At 41.6% G+C, this 24373-nt stretch overlaps 1 protein-coding gene across 22 annotated transcripts in view; it reads right to left on the minus strand.

Annotated features, from left to right (window-relative positions):
• Positions 1–24373, minus strand: part of Myt1l (myelin transcription factor 1 like) — a 403345-nt gene that overhangs the window by 187359 nt on the left and 191613 nt on the right. For 21 of the 22 annotated variants that reach the window (XM_052745749.1, XM_052745740.1, XM_052745742.1 and 18 more), the window contains one exon: positions 5175–5310. The exons of the other annotated variant lie outside the window; for it this stretch is intronic. The gene's annotated coding sequence lies outside the window, so the exon portion shown is untranslated. The remainder of the gene's footprint in view (positions 1–5174; positions 5311–24373) is intronic. 22 annotated transcript variants of the gene reach the window in all.

A 24373-nucleotide genomic window follows, 5' to 3' on the forward strand; every position in this document is an offset into this window, starting at 1 on the left:
CTGCTCACTCAGCAAGACCTCATTCTGCTGGTTACCACCTCCTATCTTCTTTGTTATCTAAACTACCTATAGTATGAGATTCTTTGAACCCCTCTTCTACCACCAATGATGGGTGGGCCCGAGTGAGTGTGCCTACTTCACAACTTTGCTGCCATCCAAACACCCACTGCCTGCAGCTTCACTGTCCTCAAGGGGAGAAAAAGAATATCATAGAGGGCCATTTCTATCACATTCCAGGAATGGTGACATGGTGTTCTACTTTCCAGAAGGCTGGTGGCCCATCACCTCAAAAATGCAAATTCTGAGAAAGGCAAGTTTCTATGATTTTCTAAGATAAATTCCAGGAAAATCAAAGCTGAAACAAGGTTATGTATTTTTAACTCTCCATAATATTTGCAACATCATATTGAAATGGAGTCACCAGAATTATAAAGAATTACAAGTGAATCATGACGAACAGTTGAAAAGGACTTAGTGATATCCTGACAGTATGGTTCAAAATTATTAGGTTGTTTTCTGGGCAAAAATGTATGAAAGTGGTAAACTAGACATACTCATAATCTTTGTACCCTGGAGGCTGAGGTTGGGGGACTGCCAGGAGTTCAAAGCCAGTTTAGGCTACACAGTGTACCAGGACACATTAATAAACTACAGTGTGAAACCCTGTTTCAAAGAAAAAATTATAATCCACAAACAAAAATAAACAAGAAACCCTTGTTGACAGCTTCATGCCGTAGAGTGGGACAGCTTGATCTAGCAGCATCCTGGCAGCTTTGCAAACTCTCTGTGCATATACACAATCCATTACACACGCACACACATATATACATACAAACAACACAGGACATCTGGCTCTGCATAGCTCGGTAGAGTGGTTCAGTAGTCAGAGAAGTGGGTTTAAAAGGTAAAATGTCTACCTATGTCTAATCCCTTCTGGGCCATTTCCTCATCTGTGGTCTTTAAGTTCTCTGTCTACTACTTTGCTCTAATATGTCATGATTATGAATGTGGGTAAGAAGCTATTATGTCACATGTTATTTTGAGGATGAAGTAAGTTGAACAGTACATTTAATACTAAGGCTGGCACACAGTAGGCATTAGTACATGGTTAGCTATTGTTATTAGCCTTTGCAGTTGTTCTGTTTCATAAAACTCATCTCATTTGATTTGATACAGACCCTTTAACACTCAACCAAGGCTTTGAAAGTCTGCTGTAACCACCAGGACTAAAGCAAGGGACACTGCTTAACTTTGTAAGAACATCTCAAAGTCAAGAAACACCAATTTATAAATCTGGAGCTAAGTCAGCATTTTTTTTCCTTCTGGACACGTGAGCCCTGTTAAAATTGTCACCATTCAGAATGCAGTCCACGTGTGTCTCCGGAAACAGATATTGATTTTATTTTCAGTCATATCTTTAGGATGGAAATGGGATGCGTTTTCTCCTTGGGCTCTGGTGCAGTGAATTAGATTTCTTCTGCACCAGCTGCAGGGCACCACAGGTGTCCACATCTCAGCAATCACAGTAGTAACTGGAACATGAGAGGATAGAAAGATGCCCTTGGTCTACATGCCATTTCCATGGTACTTTTATGCCTCCTGTAAGAGCAAGCCCAAAGTCCTTACACAGAGATGCTTAAAGAAATTAGCTGCTGTGGAAAGACAAGGCTGAGGACTGGAGGACTGCATGGTGTGAAGTGAGAGACTTTGAAAGTTGGATTGGGTTGTAGACAGTATGGCAGCTTAGCGGGTGCCAATCCTTCTGTTGACTAAGGTAGGGCTAAAAAAAAGCACCAGGAGAATCTACAGTGGCATGGACCTGGAGGGTAGACGGAGTGACCAGCAGATGAGAGTCTGGAGAACCTGACATTTCTAGGGTTGGGAGAATGTATACATTTTTGGAGAGACTGATCTATCTTTGTTCCATCTTAGAGGGATGGACTGAAGCTATGTAACTGCCATTGTCATCCTAAGTCGTCTTACAAAAACTCTTACTGACTTAGTATGATGTGCATAAGCTCCTATCTAACCAAGAAAGAGATTGGGTCTCTCATGTGCCTTTTCTGGGTTGGTCTGGATCCCTTTGAGGCAATGACTTCCTCTTACTATTTTACATCTCAAGTGACAAGAAAGCTCCTGGCACTGTTGAGGACATGAAAAACAGGTGCAGAGACCATGAGCACAGGCTTTTACCTTAGCACCTTCACAGAAGCTCTAGAACCCAGCACAGGCCTTCAATTAGCTCTTGTTTGTCTGCATATAGCCCAGGCTGGCCTGGAAATCATTTTATAGCTCAGGTTGGCCTTAATTTCTGGTCCTCCTACCTCTACCTCCCAAGTGCTGGGACTGCAAGCGTGCACCACCCTGCCCAGTTTAAGGTTGACTTTTGAAAGTTTTTCTTAAACTGTAAATGGGCTTCAATTAATGTCTGAAATGGAAAGGTCACCTGAAGTTGGTGATACATAATGAAACTAGATCTGCAACAGCCTCCTTCATTCTTCCATCTAGGCTAGTGTATATACACCGAGGCTACTCCCAATGATGGTATCCTAGGATCCTTGCTAAGTTAAAGGAGCCTCCTGCACTTTGAGTGGGAAGAGTAGACGCCTCCCTTCAGTGAGATTGGTGGTTGTACAGTGGCAGTAAGTATGTGTAGTGTTACATAACTTCAGCACATGGAAACTGACAGGTGCACACAATTACTCCTTCACCCAAGCCTCTCTTCATGATTAGTGTTGACTGTGGTCGTAGACAATGCCCTATGATCTGGAAACACCTGTGTTTGGGAGTGTCTAGGCTATTATGATGAACACTATCTATGTAATGGTAAAGATACTGTAGAGCGTTGAGCCACCCTCAGCACCCATCCAATTACCACCAGCAAACAGAGTTGCTCAAGAATGAAACAACATCTTCAGGCCAGAGTTTGAAGAGGTTTTTGTTTACATAAAAGGTAGGTAATAAAATATAAATATTATTTTCTGGATTGAGAAAAAGAATTAAAGTCACGGTACATGTGCAAATTGCATGCCGAAACTCATTACTAAAAAGAGCGAAAACAGTGTTTGTAGCCAATTAAGAACGTTAGCCATGCAATTCACATAGTCAATGTGATCCTTATCAAAACTTCAAAACATTTTTCTAAGAAATATTCTAAAATGCACATGGAATCCCAAAAGACTCTAAGTGGCCAAGATGAACTTACTGCCATGTCACGACAACTGAAATAGTGTGGTGTTGATGGGGTAGTGGGTTATAAAGACTCATGGAAAACAACTGGTCCCCACCCTTGCATACAAGGCCAAATGATATTTGACAGAGTACCAAGACATGATGGAAAGGACAGTCTTTTCAATGAATGATGCTGGGAAAACTGGAAATTCAAATGCAGAAGAATAAAGCTGGACCCTCACCTTAAGTGTATAATAAAACCAACTTCTGATGGATCATGACATAAACACAAATGCTGAAAAGGTAAAACCCTTAGAGCAATGTAGAGGAGCCACTTTGGACACCAAGCCTGGTGATTCTTGAAAATGAAGCCAAAAGTACAGGGAACAAAGAAAAAATAAGTTGCACTGTATCATTTTTTTTTTATCACAGGATTTTGATGCTTTGAAGAACAGTATCAACAGAGTGAAAGCCACCCATGAAATGAGAGAAAATTCTTGCAAATTCATTTACCAATAAAAGGTTAATATTTACAACATATAAAGAATTTTTACAACCAGACAACAAAACTACTCTAATTAAAGAAAATTTCTTATATCTCTCCAAAGAAGATATGTAATTTTCTTCTCCTCCTCTGCCTCCTCCTCCTCCTCTCCCTCCTCTTTTTCCTCCTCCTCCTCCTCCTCTTTCTTGACTTTTTGAAATGTGGCCTTATTTTGTAGCCAAAGCCTACCCAGAACTCACTGTGTAACTCAGGCTGACATCAAACTTATGGTGGTCCTCCTGCCTCTGTCTCCCCAATTGCTAGATTACCAGCATGAACTACTGTACTTGGTTAAGATAGTGCAATTTCGTAACAAGTACATGAAAACATATTCAACACCACTAATCTTTTTTAACAAAAACTACAAAATACTCATTAGGATGACTATGGATTTGGGGAAATTGAAAACTGGAAAATGTTCATAGGAGTGTAAAATGGCATACCCACTACAAAAATCATGGACTTTCCTCACAAATTTAAAAATACAACATGGTCTATGTGAACCATACTTCCACTTACAGACACATACCAGAAGTGTTGAAAACAATGACCTTAACCTATATTTCTCCACTCTGAGTTACGGCAGTATTAGTCTTGATATGTGAAAGACAGAGAAGCACAGGTGTGTCTAGTGATAAGAGTATACTAAAGTATCATCCAGCCTTAAAAAGGAAGGGAATTCTGACATACATTACATAATATACCAAAGACAATACACAAAGCAAAACAGAACAGTCTCTGATGGACTAATGCATTATGGTCCTACTCATACAAAGGACCTGAGAGCCCAAAATCCTAGGGACAGGAGGAGGCATGGTGGCTGCTTGGTGGGAAATGAAGAGTTGATGCTTGGTGGGTGTGTAGAGATGTGGAGCTCTGAAAGTAAATGCTGGTGAAGGCCATAAAAACGTGAATATTTTCAGGATCCCTGAGCTACGTGCCTAGACACAGTTAAGATGAGCTTTATGTTATGTTGTGTTATTTTTTTACCACAATCCATTTTTCTGGCCAAAGAAGCTCAGCCATAACCTGGAATTCTGGAAGGGGGACAGCTTGCAGGGTCTCCTGGTATTCAGAAAGATCCATCAACAGTGAAGGACTATGACATCCTTCCCATGCTGTGAGGTCCCACCCTTCCTTAAAATGTGAAAGCCCTGAACAGAACTAAAAATGGAAACACCTAACTCCTCAGGAATTAGTAACAAGGAGCTGCTGCATATCTATGAAGAGTGGACAGACATGTTAACAGCACCATGAAACTTCCATTTAATGCCACAGTTGGATCAGAGAGCACTCCCAGGTCCTGGTCTAGCAACAGGCAACATGCTGCAACTTCACACTGAATTTGATCATTGAGATTACAGTGTGCTTTGTTTAGCAAATTAAAACCCCTCCATTCACAAACATACTTTTTATGCTTGTTCAGATGAACAGCTTTTAAGGCAAGGAATATTATTACCTTTACGTGGCTCCTGGAATATCCATATGTCTGAGGGGCCAGCTGGAGCCTTTCTTTTGTTGACAGTGTGAGAGACACAAAGACTGGACTGGACTCAGTAACTACATCTTCCCCTCTTCTACCAGATGTGGTCACTCTAGAGAAGAATAGAAAGGCAGGATAATGAGGCTGATATTCACAATAAAACAATAATCCTACATGAGGGATGTGATTACTAGGACATACTGCTGTTTGCCTTGCATTTATAATGAGTAGGGCAGTAGTAACAGGCTAGGCACACAGACATCCTGTGGGGAGGATGATGGCACTGACCTCCACATCACAACACATTTCTGATCAATCATTCCTTATATAAAATCCATTTAGGAAACAAATTAATTTTGCAATGTGAAGATAGTGCAAAACTATCATATTTCAATAAAACTAGCTGAAAGAATTATTTGTGATTGGCTTGAAAAGCATTGAGATAGTGTGATGGATCATAAGGCTAATTGGAGAGGCATAGTCTATATTTTATTTTCCTCACTTCAGATAGTAAACCTACCTGTGGTAACACCTGCTAAAATATTTTGCAAGAGCTCACTATTTGAAAAGAAAAACAAAAAGCAAGTGTCCTGCTTTAATTCCTGATGCTGTGATGAAATATTCTGGCCACAGCAACTTAGGGGCAGCAGGAGTTTGTTTTAGCTTTCAATCCCAGGTTGCAGTCCATCATTTCAGGGAAGTCAAGGCAGGGACTCAAGCAGCTAGTCACATCACATCACAGTCAACAGCCTCAAGAAATGGATGTATCTGTGCTGCCTGCTTGCTAGCTGCTTCTCATGCTCAGCTAGATTTTTTTTCACTCTTACACAGTTCAGAGTCCAGCTTATGAAATGGTGCCACATTCAGTGTAGATCTTCTATATCCATTAACAATCAAGACGCCACTCCACAAATAAACCCACAGGCCAACCTGATCTAGATAATTCCTCATTAAGACTTTCTTCCCAGGTGACTCCAGGTTGTGGCATGTTGACAGTTAAAATGAAAGGAACACAGTAATATCTTAAGAAATATTCTAAACCTTTCATTTGTTGAAACCACAAAACAGCTTCCAAGTATTTAGCTTGAAATGGATTTATTTTTAACTCCTGCTTAATACTTATAAAATGGTCACAATTACTAATATGTGGAACATGAGCTATTACCAAAATGGCTTGTAGGCATTCAATGCTTGTGAAAGTAGATATTGACTCTGTCATATAAAGAGCACCAAGAAACAAATTTAAATATATTTTAGAAGTAAACTAACATAGAGCAAACAAGCAGTTGAGTATACATTAGGGGGTTGGGTGTCAGTGATCTGCTGTGATTATAATCGTGTTGTTTTCATAAAATGTTATTAATGTAAGTGTGTCTCACACTTATGGATAAATGTAAGTAGGTCTTACTTCTGGTGGTCCAAGGACTCCACCTCTACCACATCTTATAGCCTGTAATCAGGGGAAGCCAAGGCAGGAACCTGGAGTCAAGAACTAAAGCAGAGACCATGGAAGACTGCTCCTTAATGTCTTGCTCTCCATAACTTGCTCATCTTGGTTTCTTATATAATGCAGGACTACTTGCCCAGGGGTGGCAATACCCATAGTGATCTATTCCATAATGCATTAACCAATAATCAAGAAAGTGCCTCACAGACTTGAGTGTACATCAATCTGACCTAGAAAACTATGAGTTTCATTGGGCTTGCTCATAGAGTATGCAGAGCATGAGTGACCCCAAAGCAGCTACAGGGAAAACTCTTCACCCAGCATTGATAATGGTTTCCCCATAGCCACACAGATGACACCATCCCTTCAGATGAACTTCCCCAGCAAGGTTCTGGGGCCATGTGGAATTAGAGCAGAACTGCACACACATGGCTGGGAGGAGAGGCTGGAAAACCAAGGGAAGGCTCAGTGACTTTCCCCAGGCCCTCCTTCTAATGAGGGAATGTCAACAGTCAACAAAACAGATGTGATCAGTGCTTGCGAGTAGGCACAACTGATCTGATGAAGATGGAGGCTGATTTGCTCAGAGGACAATGTTCTATAACAAATGGATTAGAGGCTACAACACACACACCCTTGATGCGTGTGTGTGTGTGTGTGTGTATGTGTGTGTGTATACACATACATCTACGTATTTGCATACACATGTCTACATATTATGTTTTTGACTGTTTTCCACTATGTAAAAATTCACAGGAAAGTTGACAGGATCATATAGGACTCTACATTTGCCCAGTTGCTTAGTATTGGTGAAGAGAGTGCCCTGAGGGGTCTGGTTGCCCCGTATGCTGTGTGCTCACTTCTGATGGATCCTGGGATGGGATGAGCTCTAAGTGGAACATTTAGCAGGCAGCAGAAACAAGAAGAAACAGCCAGACTGCCCCCACTATTCCCCTTGCTCTCTCCCCTCACCTCCCAGAAGAGAACCTGGGCACTTTTCTTTAATACATTTGCCCCTTTTTTTTTTTTTTTTTTTGGTAACCATATTCTACACATTTGTGTTTTAACATAATTGAAGATTCAGATGCAGTTGGAAGAGATGCTATAGGACTGTCCCTTTTCCTTCCCTCTGTATCCCTTGCATCTTGAAAAATCACAGGTTATCATCTACCCAGGGTAGCACTGGGTCATCCTGCCCTTGCTCAAATTTGAAGTTTTATATGCACGTGTGTGTCTCTTTATGTACCATAGTTTGACAGCTGAATATCTGCCAGAGGGTGTGTGTGTGTGTGTGTGTGTGTGTGTGTGTGTGTGTGTGTGTGTGTGTGTGTGTGTGTTGTTAAATATTATCTTCAGTGTGGCACTATTAAGAGATGCTTTAGACTTTGAGAATTAGAACCAGGTGGGACATCCTTAGATCACAATGACCTTGAAGGGAGCCAAGATGCCTTAGCTCCTTCCTGCCTGCTTTGCTCCAGGCTTTTGAGCCAGTTTGCTCTGTCCCCTGCTCCTCTCCGCTGCATCTGGCATCCTGCCAGAGGCTTAAAGCAGTGTTCTTCCAGAGCTGGACTTAGACCCGGGAGTCAAAAATCACCTTTTTTCTTTTAAGTTATTGATTCTGAGGATTTCGTTACAGAGGTGGAAAGCTGACAGACATCTGGCTAACACTGTGTTCAACTTTATAATACTGTGTCATGAGTGTAGGTGGGGTGTCTACTGGCACTGCCAGCATGCAGAACACCAGTCACTCAAGGACACTGGCCTACTCATTGTTTTATAACAAGCCCTTCTCTCAGTTCCTATCACCTTTGCCCCCCCTGCCCTGGGAATGACGGCATGCCAAGAATGTGTTTTAAAGGGAGTCTTATACTACATGTCCTTAGAAGTAGCTTTTCTTAATTAGCATTTTCCTCTGGAGACTCCCTGGGTTGCTTTGAACATTGACAGCTTGTTCTTTTCCATGGTTGAATAGCATTCCATGACACATTGTCCCATGGTTAGACTCTCATCCTCTGAAGGACATCTGGGTAATTCTAGTTTGGGGTTCTCCAAAACAAAGCTGCTGCGAATGTTTGAGTATCAGTTAGTGGGTGAACATAAGTTTCCATTTTATGGGAATATTCCAGGTCAATAACTAAGAGGATATAATGGACTACCTAGGAACTATAAGTCTGCGTCTTAAGGAAACTTCTAAAAGGTTTTCCATCGAGGCTGTGCCAAGTCAGGCATCATTAATGCATCAATCTCTTTGCCAAGTGTGGTGCTCTAGCCGTTTATCTCCTCAGTCATTCTAGTGGTATGTGGGTACCTCCTAGATTAAACCCCCCTTTCCTTCATAAATAGTGGGATTGAACATTGTATGGTCTGTTATCATAGTGACATGTGGGTTCATGCCTTTGTCCATTTTCTTACTGAGGTTTTTTTTTTAACTGTTGTATTTCAAAAGCTGGCTATGTGTTACACACTCGGTCCTGGTTAAGAGCCAAGATTTTCAAATGTTGTGCCAATCTTTTGCTTCTCCTTTCCGTATCTTGACAGGGCTCTTTGTTGAGGAAAAGCTGTGCTTTTGATGAAATGTAACTTATCAACTTCTCATCTGATTTCATGAGTGTTATTTTGTATTTAACTTTTGTCTGTATCATGTCAGTATCTGCTGCCCAACTTAATTCTAGTCACAACAGTTGGGCATAGTGCCTGACTCTCACTGGTATTCAGCCCATTCACTCTTGGTTTATCAGAAAGTTGAGTACTTTTCCCCATGGGCCGGGGAGATAGCTCAGTTGGTAAAATGCTTGTTTTGCAAGCAAGAGGACCTGAGTCTGACCCCCAGAGCCCACACCAGGAATCTGCACATCATAGCTCATGTCTGTAATCCCAGTGCTCAGAAAGTGGAGACAGAAGGGTTTCATCAGCTTGAATTCAGTCACTCTAGACAAATCATTAAGTTCCAGGCTGTCTCAACAAACACAAAGTGGACAGCATCCTGGGGAATGATACCTGAGGTGGACCTCAGGCCTCCACATGCACACATGCACCCCCCCTACATGCTTAAAATACACATATGAATACACACATGAACATGTACACACAACCTGTATTCCTAACACTGGGGATTAGTAGCAATAACAATAATACTTTGCATTCTGTAAAATGACTCCAAATATGTTGTTACTATTTGTTACTATGTGGTCTCATTGTCCTCTGTAGGGAGGGTAGGTCAGAACTTTCTTTCTGAAAAGTCTTTTTTGAAGCCTCCAGAATTAAGGCCAAGTGGTCAAGAGAGTGGGGAACATATATTCACTGCTGTTTATGGATGTCCAAAGGTCCCTCAGCACATGAAGGTGACCAAGAATGAGTCAAAGGAGGTGCTGATACACAGAGAAGGAACAAAACATAGAACTCATGCTGATACTACAACACAGTTTATATGTGCTAAGGGACAGTGGGACCATGCTGAGTATCTCAGAGAGGATGCTGGGTATCTATCTCAGGGAGAAATCTGGGTACTACAAGGAGGATGCTGGGTATCTTGAGGATGTTGGGTATCTCAGGGAGGATGCTAATTGTTACAGGGAGGATGCTGATTGTTACAGGCAGGATGCTGGGTATCTCAGGGAGGATGCTAGGTGCCACAGGGAGGATGCTTGATGCTACAGGAAGGGTCCTGAATTCTACAAGGGTTGGGTGTTGGGTGCTACAGGAGGATGGCAGCCACCCTGTCCAATGATTGCAGTCATCTTTCTCTCCCTTGAAAGATCTGTAGGTCAACAAGACTAAAAGAACGTACCAGACTTTGCTACTCAGAATCAAGCCTGTCCCTCAGTAAAGGGGCACTGCTCTGTCCCTGGCATCCCCAATTCTCATTCTGAGTGAAGGCATCCAAATGGATGTCATGAAAGAATGCCCATTAATGTTCTGTGTAGGAGGGAAGAGGCTTACATGGTGACTTCCCTTCCTGAGTATATACAGGCAGCTAGCAATCAATAGTTGCTGGGAGCAGGTGGAGGAGATTTCTTCAGAAGTGTGGCTCTACAAACTAGATTTTGAAGTATACTGTCCACTGTCACAAACTCATTCATAGAGCATATGATAAAGCAGTAGCTCTAACTAAAAATCTAGTTTTAGGCCAGTGAATTATTAATGGTTATTAATGGTGTAGTAGTTTAAATGAAAATGCCCCCCATAGACTCATAGGGAGTGGCACTATTGGAGGTGTGGCCTTGTTGGAAGAAGTGCATCACAGGGGGTGGGCTTTAAGGTTTCAGAAGCTTAAGCCAGGCCCATTGCCACTCTGTCTTCCTACTACCTGCTGATCCAGATGTAGAATTCTCAGTTACCTCTCTAGAACCATGTCTGCCTGCATGGAGTCATGCTTACCCTCATGGTGATAATGGACTAAACCTCTGAACTGTAAGCTGGCCCCAATTAAATGTTTTCCTTGTAAGAGTTGCCATGGTCATGGTGCCTCTTCACAGCAAAAGAAACCTTAACTAAGACAAATAGTTAACATTATTTGAAACTTAATCTTTTATTAATATTCATGATATAATAAGAAATAATTGCTGTCTCCACTTAACAATGGTATGTGCTGTACAAAAGAAAAGGGGAAATGCTGTGGGATGCTCTGTATGTTAAATATGTTGCTCTGATTGGTTAATAAATAAAACACTGATTGGCCAGTAGCAAGGCAGGAAGCATAGGTGGGACAAGCAGAGAGGAGAATTGAATGTTTTCCTTGTAAGAGTTGCCATGGTCATGGCAACAGGAAGTTGTTAAAGCTACTGCTTTATCATATGCTCTATGAATGAGTTTGTGACAGTGGACAGTATACTTCAAAATCTAGTTTGTAGAGCCACACTTCTGAAGAAATCTCCTCCACCTGCTCCCAGCAACTATTGATTGCTAGCTGTCTGTATATACTCAGGAAGGGAAGTCACCATGTAAGCCTCTTCCCTTCTACACAGAACAGGAAGGCTGGGTCAGAGAGATGCTGCCAGCCACCGCCATGAGAAGATGTTAAGATACCGGTAAGCCATGAGCCATGTGGCAACTTATAGATTAATAGAAATGGGTTGATTTAAGATATAAGAACAGTTAGCAAGAAGCCTGCCATGGTCATACAGTTTGTAAGTAATATAAGTCTCTGTGTGTTTACTTGGTTGGGTCTGAGCAGCTGCGGGACTGGCAGGTGAGAGAGGTTTGTCCTGACTGTGGGCCAGGCAGGACTGGAGAAAACTCCAGCTACAGTTTAATTTATTTGAAATTAGCTGTGATCAGTAAGTATTATTTGTCCTTACATACAAGACTATTGATTACTGGGTATTTTGTTCTTGAGGCTAGTTATACATGGAGACAGACAAACGTGGTAATATATCTTGTAGTGAAAAATAGACAACTAGTCTAAAACTTTTGGGGGAGGGGCTGAAGAAAGACAGATTTATTTTCTTCCTCTCTTCCTTTGTCTCTTCCCTTCCTTCCCTTCTTCCTCCCTTCTTCCTTATCATAATTTTTTCTTTTGCTGTTTTTAAGGCTTATTTCCAAAAGATGAGGTAGAGAAGAGCACTCTTCTTCAAACTGGTATTTGTTAAGCTCTTCTTCATGTATAATGTAACGGGGGTCTTTGTTTTCAGTCTTTAAGCTCATCACAGGACCAACAGTTGGTTTGCACCTATTTTTTTACTCCAATATTCCTTTCATCATAAAAGCAATCAAAGGCATGGTAGAGATGGTTCAGTGAGTGTGCAAGTGAGGACTGGAGTTGGATCCCAAAGAAATTATGTTTAAAAAAAAACAAATGTGGCTCACACTTGTAATCCCAGTGCTGGGGAGGCAGAGGCAGGAGGATTGGGGAGGTTTGGTTACCATCCTGACTAGGAGAATATGCACATCTAGGTCAGTAGAAACCCTGCCTCAAAAAAGCCATGGCAGATGATATCTGAGGTTGTTCTCTGGATTCCACATATGTGCACCAGTAAGTGAAAGTGCACCTGCGTACACGGGAGTGGGTGCGCTTATATGCACATATGCACACACCCCATCAGAGAGTGATCTGTGAACAACCACACTGTGCATATAGCTGTAACTTAGAGAGCTGAGGTAAATAATTTGGGGGCAAATTGGCTCCTGGCTATTTGTAAGTTTAGCAGTATGGTTTAGAAATCTACAGCTTAGCTGGGTGGTGGTAAGGCACACCTTTAATCCCAGCACTAGGGAGCTAGAGGCAGGTGGATCTCTGAGTTTGAGGCCAGCCTGATCTACAGAGCTAGTTCCAGGACAGTCAGGGCTACAGGGCTACACAGAGAAACCCTGTCTCAAAAACAAACAAACAAATCTATAGCTTAAACAGTATCAGGTTGCATGACAGGGAAATACCTTCAACTGACTTTGGGAGTCCCCTGGCTGAGAGGTAGCCCCATTGAGTGGCTGCATGAGCACTGTGGGGTAGCCTTCATGGGTAGTCACAGTCACAAGGAAGCTACCATTCCAATAGAGGACCAAGTTGGTTCTGTTTGAGTGGGAGACATATCTAGGCTATCCAGTTTTAAGCGTCTTTGAAACAGCTATTTTAGCACCTTTGTTAACATGGCAACAGTCAGGAAACCACCTCTTGCAACAACCCAAGCCAGGAACTCATCACTCCTGCTGGTGCGCTCTGCTCCTGAGGAGCCAGCATGTATCAGCTGCCAAACACGATTATTCACAGATGGATGAGCCTAGAGGGAGGCTGCAGCCCTCCATAGGCTCTCACCAGAGAGAGAAAGCTTGAGCTGCATTCTCCTTCTTCCTTCCTGCTTACCTGATGGACTTCACCCTACCTGGGACCTAGGACATACTCCTGTGAGTCCCAGAACTGAAAGAGTCTGGCACCAGCTGCATCAATCGTGGCTACTATTAGTACAGTGCAATGAATGATATAACACACTGATTTTTAGACAATGTAATATGTATTCCCATTGTTTTCAGGTTCCAGAGGGAAAGATTTTCAAGTGTTCTAGTCATTCCTTTTGGAGTTTTATGTCCAAATTCCTGAACAGATGAATGCATCTCTGTGGATCTCCAAGGATGCAGTACGCAATATCAGCTTCCACTACAAAGAATGGAGGGCTCCTGCCAACATGCACCTTCTGAGCATGCCCCTTAATGCATGCCTTGCATAGCCCTACTAGACAGCATGTGGATGCGAGGGAACATTCCACAGTCCTAACGGTGAGGACACTGCTGGCAGATGACTCATGCTTGCATTAGACCATACTTTTCACCCATATCTGTTTCCTTCCACAGTAACTCACTTGCCTTACTGCATCCTCAGGGTGAATTCAGCAATGAACACTCTCAGAATTAGGCAACTGACTTATATAATACTTCAGGCATCCATCTGGAAGCCATCTCAAGAGCCCATTATATGCCTTGATCCCTGGTCAGTGCTACACTGGGGATATCGTCTTTGACCAACACCCAGGAGTCCTGCTCTGGGTCATGTGACTGCTACCTCCCAGCCTTCCTCTGTCTGTTTAACCTTCTTTTCCATGGGAAACATCATCCTGTAGCTTCCTATGCAAAGGATCTTGGGGGATAATGCTTTCAAGTGATTTCTAGATGTTAGACTATTTTGTCTTGCTACCTAAATAGTAGAAATGTTAAGTTAAAAAGTCAGAATTGGCAAAGACCAAACAAAACAAGAACAACAACAAAAAATCAACTCTCAGGCATCTGAAGCTCCCCAACACATCTGAAGCTCCTTCTCATCTTCTTCCTGTAGATGCTCAATTGGGGGGCCTTCCTTATATCCCATGTCCAGGACTATTAGAATCTTCTATTTGCTTCTAGTGTTTTTGAATTCTTCCCCAAACAGGAAAGGGAGGTAATTCAATGGTCCTCCATCACTGGGGGCAGCCTGCCATTGTGCAAGAACAAATGCTCTTAACCCCAGATCCCACAACCTTGCCCTTTCTACTGAAGTCAGGGGATATTTGCAAGTCTACCTGGCTTTCCGCCTCCCATCAAGTCTCCAGGTTTACGTCCAACTTCACCCTCCTCTGGAGAGCAAGAACCGTGAGCTATGATTTTTGCAGGATACACATCCAACATTTTAAACACTTCATGACCAAAAGCAATTTAGGGATAAAGGGGGTTATTTCACTTTACAGTTTATAGTGCATCATCTAGGGAAGTTGGGGCAGGATCCTGGAAGCAGGAGCTGCTGCTGGGACCATGGGGGGGTGCTGCTTATTGACCTGCTTAGCCTGCTTTCTTTTACAACACAGGACTGCCTATCCAGGGATAACACCAACCACAATTGGCTGGGCCTTCTTACCTCAATCACTAAATAAGAAAATCCCCTATAGAGTTGCTGAAGGGAAACATATAAAGGCATTTTTCTCAATTGAGAATCCTCCTTCCCAAATGACTCTAGCTTGTGTCAAGTTGACAGAAAAATATCCAGGACAATTAATTCCTTGTCAGTGTTACACACTGATGTGACACTATTAAACAATAACCTTTTCTTTTTTGTTCATCCCCAAGATCTCATATTAATATCACAATATGAACATAGTATAACTTTAAAAGCCCCTCAGTCTTTGAAATCTCAAATGCTTTAAAAGTTCAGTGTTTTAAAAACATTCAAACTGTCTTTCAAAGTTCAAAGTCTCTCTAAAATATCCAGTCTTTCTAAAATTCCCAAAAAGTCTCTGAACTGTGGGTGCCTGTAAATTCAAAATAATTTAGATACTTTTTTACTCCAAGAAGGAGGAATCAGGACACAGACACAATCAAATAAAATCAATGCAAAACCCAAATCCAACAGTGTAAATAGTTCAGTGCTTGACGTCTGGGACCTACTCATGATCCTCCAGGCTTCAAAGGGTCTTGGCAGTGTCAATTCTTAAACTTAGGTCAACTCCACTCCATACCTGATGCTGTCTTTAGTGGCCCTACCATGCTACTGGCATTTCCAAAGTGATATCTTTCCACTGCAACTGCACCCTCACCAGAAGCCTGGCATGGGCTCCTCTTGGTGATTCTGAGCCTGAAACATGGTGCCAAGCTTCAGCTTCTAAACATGACCCCTTCAGTCCTGCAGCTTCTATTTCAGCTGAGGCTTCACCATCACCCTTGGCCTCTCAAAGCCTCTCTTCAGGGACTCCAACCTTACCACCTAGTGGCAAGCCTCAGCTGCATTCCATGACTCCTTCATGCCTTCAGAACCTGTGCTACCTGGTGACTTATACATTACCAAGCTCAGCTGTCAGCAAGAGGTACAACCTTGATTCCCTCTGTATCACAGCTTCTGTGCACTGACACTGAGGAAATACTTCCCTCAGTGATGCTGGTATCTTTTTAATCCCAGATGATTCCCCATCCCCTGCTGACAATAGCAATTGTCCAACAAAGTAAAAATTTCACACTTTAATGGTTCTTAATTCAAAATATCAGACAACCCATTAGCACCATTAAAGGACCCCCAGTTTTTTTTTTACCTGAACTTCATAAATCAAGCCTCCATCTTTACTGCTTTTAACATTCTTCTAAGTTCCTTCAACATGTCTTTTAAGCTCTGAACATTCAGTGGCTTTTCCAGCCCAAAGTTCAAATGTTACCACAATCCTCCCAAAAATACATGGTCAGGTTTGTCACAGAAATACCTCCTTCTAGTAACCAATTTTGGTCTTAGTTAGGATTTTTATTGCCATGGTAAAATGCCAAAACCAAGAGCAACTTGAGAGGATCAGATTTATTTCATCTTACATCTTGTATTCCATCATCCAGGGAGGTAAGGGCAGGAACTCAAAGCAGGAACCTGGAGGCAGAACTGAAACAGAGGCCACGAAAGGGAGCTGCTTTATGATTTCAGTTAATAGAATGTAGGAATGGTCAAAAGTTTTTACTGCGACAACACCATTTGGAAAAGAAGACATAGACTAAAGTTTTAAAAGAGAGCATCCTGAGAGCTTTCTAATTTATACGATGGCAATAAAAATGTGAACATCTGTCCAAACCTCACAAATTCTAGTTGTGTAAAAGCCAATTTGTATTTCTAAAAGGTTTGAAAAGAAGAGTAGTTCTGTTACTTTAGAATACATAGAGCTGAAATGGAGTTCTGTGACAGTGCATGCAGCTGTGGAATGTAGCTCGGTGGTAGCATGCTGGACCAGCATGAATGATGCCCTAGGTTCAATATCCAATACCCCACCCCAAGTGCATACAGTAATGTGAGCTCCTGCTTGACAGAACTGCAATGCAGACCTCTGTGGGTAGAGTTTTTCATCACTGATCCAGTCAGTCAGGCATATTGCCACAAGATTTGTAGGCTTCATCATGAGCTGAACCTTAGGGATAAGAGGTAGAGGAAGGTGCCCCTGATGACTGATTACTGACCTATACCACAGGCAGTACTATAGGAAAGGAGTAAGGAAAGAAACATAGGACAGATTCCTATGTTTGGGGAGTGATTAATAAAATGTAGACTGTACTCTGAGACCCAAGTAAAATCAGCCATAACAAAAGGAGAAAAAGAGGTGGCTTGAACTTTGACCTCATGACAATTCTGAAGTATAGGATCTGGAGAATAAGACCTGAAGCTGTCAATTTCTCTTTGGCTGGCTCATAGAGGGATGATGGGGAACAAGCCTGGAGAAGGCAGACATCCCACAACTAAGAAGGCATGAGGTGAAGGAACCCCAACCAGGGTGCCTGGAGTGAAGACAGAGACCTACTCTACTAGCTACTTTGGTGTTATTTTGACCAAATGCCTTACAGAAGCAGCTGAAGGAAGGAAAGGTTTGTTTGGATGTGTAGTTTGAGAGGGGGAGGAGTTGCATGTGTGTAGCAACTTGGTGTGGCTTGTCATATTGCATTAGAGGCAGAAAGTAGAGAACTCTAGCTCAGTGGATCAGGTTTTAACTCTCAAGCCTATCCATACAGTGGTTTATCTGTCAGCCAGACCCCACATCCAAAAATGTCTACAACCTCCCCAAATGGTGCAAACACCAACCACCTGAGCCTGTGGTGACACCTTACTTCCAAGATGCAGCACTTGTGGAGATCTGGAACACTAGAGAACAGCAGGTCAAAAAAGTGGGACATTTTAGTTTTTCACTCTGACTTCCAGGTAAATACCTGTGGTGCGTTGGTGGACATGTGAGTTTTAACACAGGGTGGGAAAGTCATATTCCTGCTTCAAAACTTGCCAGAAATAAGTTAGTTATGCAAATGGAACAGTATTTCACCATGCATTGAGTTGGCTGTCATGTGAGGCCTTGATTGTAGTTCCTTTTATGTTTCTCTGGTGGGTTCTATTGTCTTAGAACCTAATTGATTGCATTCTCCAAAGGTAATGGTATCACTTCCTAGGCCTTGTTTACCCCTAGCAGTTCTTAGGTGTGTACCAATCACTTCAATGGGTTCTGTGTCTGTGAATCCAGAATGACCCAAACATACCTCCAAATACTCCATATTCAGGCTAATAATAATTCATTCATTAACATTTGAGTTCTGAAGCAAAACCGTGTTTTATCCTTCCATGGATCAGTCATTCCACTGAAAGTACCATAATGCTCAAACTCCTCTTGATAATGGAAAACACCACAAACATACTGCATGCATGTTGAACACTCAGTCGTGCACACAGTTCCAGCAAACTGCCACCCAGGGGCCAACTGTTTCTTGGGCTGAGACTCTTCATCTGAGGTTGCAGAACTAAGAGGAGTTCATGAGATGGGACCGAGGAGGTGAGTGGCTACAGTTCAGCATCGTGGGGGAAACAGGAGGCTCCATGTGATGCTCTATACCAAGCAATGAGGGTCAGCTAGAGGAAAGCAACAGGAGGGAGGAGCAAGGCTTTATGGGGTGGGATCATCACACAAGTGACTACATAAGCCTCAAAGACAGCTGGGACCATGTCATGAATTATAACATGAAGCTACAAAAACCTGGAGAACTAAATAACCTATGGGTTTGCAGAACAATAAAATCAACTATAAAAACAATGAAGTGGGGAGCTACATCCTAACTGTGGCGATTGCAAAGCCACAGAATGAGTCAAGAATCATCAGTCCAAGAGAAACCAGGGGAACACTGGGTTCTGGTAAGGCAGTGAGGACCATGAGCTTTCTAACTTGGTGCTCTAGGCTCCCACTATCCTAGCAGAGTGACAGCAGGCACGGCTGCTCAGATGAAAATGACGAGAGAGATTTGGGTGGGTTTTGGCTTACTTCAGCATTTCTGGGAGCCTGCAGGTCCCATGGCAAATCTATGTTCTCAAAATAGAGTGCTGGAGGACCTATCTTCAGGGCACTGCAAAAAACAACAGTGGCTACAGCCTACTTCTCCCTGCCCAAGGCTATGATTTCTGTAGGATAAACAGAAGCCTTCCTAAGAGCTTAAAGGAAAGCCTGGAAATTCTAGGGAACCCACCCCCAAAGGGGGTGGATTTAAGAGGCTGTGAGTCTGCTCTGGAAAAGCAAAGGAAAAGGAAGGAATTAACCTTGGAATAACCTTGGGGCTCACTAATCAGGGACTGAAAGTTAAGAAGCTTCCTCTCTTATCACCTGGATGCCCCTGGCAAAGAGCTGAAGATGTGCATTGTATTTAAGAAAACCATTTCCGGGGTTCTCAGAACACCACTAGTTTATACCAACCCCTAAGCTAGGCATTGAAAAAACAGAAGAATTGATAAATCCCAGGAATTTATAAAATAAACTCGTGGAGAACTCAGTATTCATACCGCTCAGATTATAAAAAACAATCTGCAGAGTTAATCATGGGAAAAAAAATCAATCAAACAAGTAGCAACAAAGAAAACAAAACAACAAACAAACAAAAAACCCCACTGCAACCAAGAACCAATCAGAGCAAGCTCCAGAGAGGGGAGAATTTATACTAGAGTGGTCATAAAGTGCTTTAAAAATCAGCAGAGACAAAAAGAAAAAAATAGGCAACAAAAAAATCTTTCTGACGAGGCTCACAGTTGGGAATTAGGCAGTGGTGGCTCATGCCTTTTAATCCCAGCACTTGGGAGGCAGAGCCAGGCGGATCTCTGTGAGTTCGAGGCCAGCATGGGCTACCAAGTGAGTTCCAGGAAAGGAACAAAGCTACACAGAGAAACCCTATCTCAAAAAACAAAAAACAAAAAAACAAAAACAAAACAAAAAAAGAAATGAATTCAGGGTCGCAAAAAAGAGACTTCCATTCCGATTGAAGTGTCTAGACAAGGCAAGACTTTCCTCCTGACCAAGAGGGTGTCTGTCTGCTCGCCAAAGGGGGGAGGATTCACACAGAGACAGGAAGTGCACTTGGTTTTTATTCTGTGTCTTTCCCCCATTGTCGGGGGTCTGACCTCAGGCTTTCCCCACTGATGAGTTTTCCAAGAACACAGCAGGGCCTTTGTGCAAACAGTGATTTTACTATGTTGGGTGGTAGGGGGAGGGGATTGTTTAAAAACATTTGCACAAAAGATTTTACAATGTGAAGGAAAGTGAAAGATTTAAATTACTTCTCATAAACTTAAGCTTTATAGTATTTGATTGAACAGACTCATATTCAATATATCTTACAGTGGACAATACATTTAACTCGGTTATAAATATGTCCAAGGAAATAAAAGGAAGTTTAAATAAAAAAAAAAAATTCAAGGGAATGACAGAAATGACAATTTACCAAGTAATGAGGTCAATATAGAAACAAATTATGTAGGCAAATAAAAATCCCAAATATAGTTTCTGGAGTTAAGAAGTACCAGTAAAATGAAATAGTCCTTAGGAGGACTGGAGGACTTAGTCTGAGAAACAGAAATAAAGAGAGGGAGAGGGAGTGAGGGAGGGGGGGAGGGAGGGAGGGAGGAAAGAGGGAGAGAGGGAGGGATATGAGCCTTGGAGTCTATGGAGCTTCACTAGGACTATCATTAGGTGTTCGTTGGAAATCAAGAGGTGGAAAGAAGAAGAAAGGGTCAGAAAAAAATACCAGAAAAAATAGTAGCTGAAAACTTTCTTAATTAAATCCTAGGTTAAAGAATATTAACAAAATAAAATCAAAATACACACAAGTGGGTCCCATGCCCAGACCCATCAGGGCCTACCTGATAGTCAAAGATAAAGAAAAACACAGAGGAGAACAGCACCCTAGAGGGCAGACCATGGGATCACAGCTGACTCTATGGAGGCTCTCCTAGCAAGGTCTTCAGAGTCAGCCTCAAGTTCTCCAGCTAGCCAAACCCCCTTTTAAAATGAAGACAATGACTAGGGAGTTGATCAAGGCTTCTTACATTTTTTACCATCATACACCTTTCTTCCTCAAAAGATCTGCATGTGACTTTGGGTGTACAGGTATATAAAATGGGCATAGAAATCAAATCTTCACTGATAATAAATCATAGATAAATGATTCTTTGCCACACATGTAATTCTATCATTTATTACAAACTAAAACAATTCTGCATACTAGCAAGAGGGATGTGCTTGTTTATTTTCACCTAAAGAATTAAATCCTAACAATATTTGATACCACAGGAGATGGGACATCTTCAGTTTTTCCCAGAGTCCATAGATATTTTGAATTTATAATTATCAATGCTGAGAATACCATTTCACATGAATATGTAGTAAGAAAAAAATGGTAGACATATTTAGGGCCATTTCAGAACTTGTTGGAAATTCCATCATAATCCCAAGCCAAAATTCACTTAGCAGATTTTGATGAAACACAAGTCAGAAATTTGTAAAATCTATCATTCCAACACAATTTACTCCAATGTTATCTTAATTTGCTACTTACAGGCTGAGGAATGACAAAAAAACAAGTCTTTGTTTTCTGTAATTAAGCTGTTGCTTCTGTAAGAGCAGAAAACTTTGTACATGCAGTAAAAACATCACTGTTCGTAACACACAACAACCTCAAATCGGAACCAGGTGTTCCAGGCAGCATCTGTTGTATTGTGTGTCCTGATGGTGCGCACAGTGCAGTGTGCCAATGTTGTGTGTGTTGTGTGTTCAGAACCAAGGCTGTAGTGGAGTCACGTGACAAAATATGGGCCAGTACTGGCGTGTTCATAATCTTTATGCATCCACTAACTTTGAATTTTTAAGCACTGGTCACTGTATAGTCTGAAACTTTCAACTGTTACCAATTCTTTTCTGATGCCTACACTTAGCTGTGTGACCCCATGTGGGGTTGAGACCCACAGTGGCCGAGCCACTACCGAGAACGCAGGGATGACAGAGTAGTTGCATAGCACGCAGGAGCAGCGGAGCAGTTGCCTAGTACACATAGGTCCCTGGAGTTGACCCCTAAGGACAAAACATCTTGGCATATCCAAGTAAACAAACATGGAAGATGACTTCCTGGAAGACCTGCCCTTTGAGAAATAACAAAAGGGGATCTTTATGCTGAGTTGGAAGGGCATAAAACCACAAGGGTAAGATGACGACTTCCCAGATACTAGGAAAGACAGTATAAACTTATGCTGTTTGTAATAATCTCATTTTGCTATATGTTCAAAAGGGAGCAGCAAAAATCAGTAAATTTTTAAAATCTGGAGCCAGATCGATATTTCAGTGGTTAAGAGCACTGATTGCCTTTACACAGGACCTGGTTTCAAGTCCTAGCACCCACATGGTTACTCACAACTGTCCCTAACTCCAGTTCCAGGGGATCCAACACCATCTTCTGATGTCCTTAGGCACCAAGCACTCATGTGGTACCCATGCATACATGCAGGTAAAATAGTCCTATACATAAAATAAAGTAAAATAAATTCTAAAAATAATTTGAAAGTGTGTGCATGTACAAAGATGTAATTTGTTGGACAAATCATTACAAAGAGGGCAGAGTGAATGGTACTACTGAGAAGCAAAGTTTTTTCACCTCCTTTTGAAGTTGTTAGTATTAATATGCATTATGCAAATTTGAATTAACTGCTGGTTATATTATCCAAGATGGTTGAGAAAAAAATTTTAACAAGAAAACAAAATTAATCAAGATTTAAAAGGAATTAAAAATATACTGGCAGGATCAATGCAATAGACGAGGCAACAAGGAATGAAGTTATCATAAAAAGACAGGATGCATAGAAAAAAACCGCTAAAGTTTAAATGTTAACTTATCAATAATTGCAATAAATGTAAGTAGATTAAACATCTCAATCAATAGAGATTGGAAGAAGAAATTAAAATAGGATCTACTAATGTCATCTAAAAAATATACTTTGGATTGAAAGATGAAAATAACTTGAACGTTAAAGCCTGGGAATGGTACTTTTTGCAAGCAATAACCAACCAAGAGAGTCTTTTCTAGCAGTGAAGAAATAGATGGAAGAGGAAGTATTTTATAATAGAGAAAAAAAGACATTTTGAAATTGTGATTCAGTGAGTCAGTAACGTCTAATCATAATCATAAGCACTATCAAACATGAAGCAAACAGAGTGTCCCAAATTATAAATCAAAACCAGACACAACAGAAAGAAGACCCCGAAACAATGGCTGGAGTCATCCCCTGCCCTCAATAATGGACAAATAAAATTAAAGAAGCTGTCTTACGAAACCGTAACCCACACTGCAACACAACTAGGCACAGCAGACAAGTCTTGCTGAGTAAGGGCAACACCCACATTCTCCACAAGTCCCCATCAGGGGCCTGCTGGATAGACAACAAACAAGATCTCCACAAGCTTCACAGGGTTAGAATCACCAAGGGTGTGTTCTGTTATGGAGATGAAATTAAATAGAAACCATGGAGGGGGGGGGATAGAAAAGAAAATGTGTAGATGCATGAAAGCAAAGTGAAGCTCTCCTAAATAAGCCAAGAAAACGGAAAACAAAAAAAAAGTCACAGAACAAATTAGGGAATGTATAAAACTAAAATGAAAATGCCATGGAAGTAAAGGCATCTTGGATGAAGAAGTGCTTAGATGGACATTTATAACAAGTTATATAAAAAAGTCAGCTACCTCCCCTCTCAAAAACTAAACAAATTAAGAGTCAAAATCAAACTATCCAAGAGTGATAACAGTAACAAAAACATGACACACAAAAAAAGATGAAATGAATCCAAACCTAAAGAGAAAAGGTACCTAGGAGCACAGAGACAATTTACCTCACTTTTCTCATCGTAGTGACAAAAACTTGGGAGAAACAACCTAATGGAGGAAGCGCTTATTTCAGCTCACAGTTCCAGGGCATTTCAGCCTATCCTGGTGGGGGAGGCGATGCAGAGACCCTTCACCTGTGTCGTGGAAGTTGGGGCTTCATGTGTCTTCAGATCATGAAGCAAAGAGCTAGACCAGAACCAGAGTGGGTGACTCCTTCAAATCCCAGCCCTAGTGACTTACTCACACTCACACTCACAGGCACCACATCTTAACCTCTCCACAATAGCCCCAGTATGTGGAAACCAAGTTCTTAAGACATGAGCCTGTGGGGACACTCCAGATCAGACAGGAAATGCCAATAGCAAAAACAACAGGATAGAGAGCATTAGCAAGACAAATTTTCTGGAAATGATTAAAAAATGTTTAAGCTAGACATTCAAGAGAAAAAGGAAAGAAGCAGAAAATTATCAAAACCAGGGAGGGAAGAAAAAAACACCACTATCTCTTTACTGAAAGAAAAAGAAGCATAAGGGAATAATGTGAGCCACGGTATGTCAATAAACCAGATGCCAGAGATGGAATAGAAAATTCCTAGAGATCAAAAGCTACTAAAACTTACTCAATAAGAAAGAGATGGTTTCAATAAT

The sequence above is a fragment of the Peromyscus californicus genome, unplaced genomic scaffold (assembly GCF_007827085.1).
Source record: "Peromyscus californicus insignis strain IS unplaced genomic scaffold, ASM782708v3 Scaffold_1__1_contigs__length_55948999, whole genome shotgun sequence".
In the NCBI taxonomy this organism is placed as follows: Eukaryota; Metazoa; Chordata; class Mammalia; order Rodentia; family Cricetidae; genus Peromyscus; species Peromyscus californicus.